Source organism: Nannospalax galili, unplaced genomic scaffold, assembly GCF_000622305.1.
Source record: "Nannospalax galili isolate Female #2095 unplaced genomic scaffold, S.galili_v1.0 scaffold368, whole genome shotgun sequence".
NCBI classification, from domain to species: domain Eukaryota; kingdom Metazoa; phylum Chordata; class Mammalia; order Rodentia; family Spalacidae; genus Nannospalax; species Nannospalax galili.
In genome coordinates, this window is record NW_008359963.1 from 332,010 (window position 1) to 332,977 (window position 968).

Sequence of the window (968 nt, forward strand, 5' to 3'; positions counted from 1 at the left end):
TGGAATTGGGAACCAGACAAGACTCTCCACTATCTCCACTTCTCTTTAACACAGTGCTTGAAACTCTTGCAAGAGCAATCAGACAAAAGTAGGAAATTAAAGGAGTAATAATTGGAAAATAAGAGATCAAATTATCCCTTTTTACAGATGATATGAAATTATATCTAAGAGACATCAAAAATTCCACCAGAAAACTCCTAGAAATTATTAACACATTCAGTAATGTTTCAGGTTGCAAAATTAATCCACAAAAGCCTGTAGCATTTCAATATACCAATAACAAGCAATCAGAGAAAGATTACATGGAAATACTCCACAATAGCTACAAAAAATATCTTGGAATAAACCTGACCAAAGACATTAAAGACCTCTACAATGAAAATTTTAAACCTTTAAAGAAAGACTGAGGAAGACATCAGAAGATGGAAGTTCCTCCCATGTGCATGGATTGGAAGCATTAATATTGTAAAAATGACCATTCTACCAAAAGCCATTTATAGGTTCAATGCAATGCCAATCAAAATTTCCATGACATTTTTCACAGAATTGGAATAAAACATCCTAAGATTCATATGGAAGCACAATAGTCCTCAGATAGTTAATGCAACCCTGAGCACTAAGAGCAATGCCGAGGGAATTACTATACCAGATACTAAACTGTATTACAGAGCTACAGTCATAAAAACAACATGGTACTGGCATAAAAATTGACCCATAGATCAATGCAACAAAATTGAAGACCCAAATATGAGTACATGCAATTTCAGCCACCTGATACTTGACAGCGGGAACAAGAACATTGACTGGAGGAAAGACAGCGTGTTCAGCAAATGGTGCTGGCAAAACTGCATCTCCACCTGTAGAAGAATGAAACTAAAACCCTGTCTTTCACCTTGCACAAAAGTCAACTCCAAGTGGATCAAAGACCTCAATGTGAAGCTTGAAACTCTGAAACTCTTAGAAGAAAA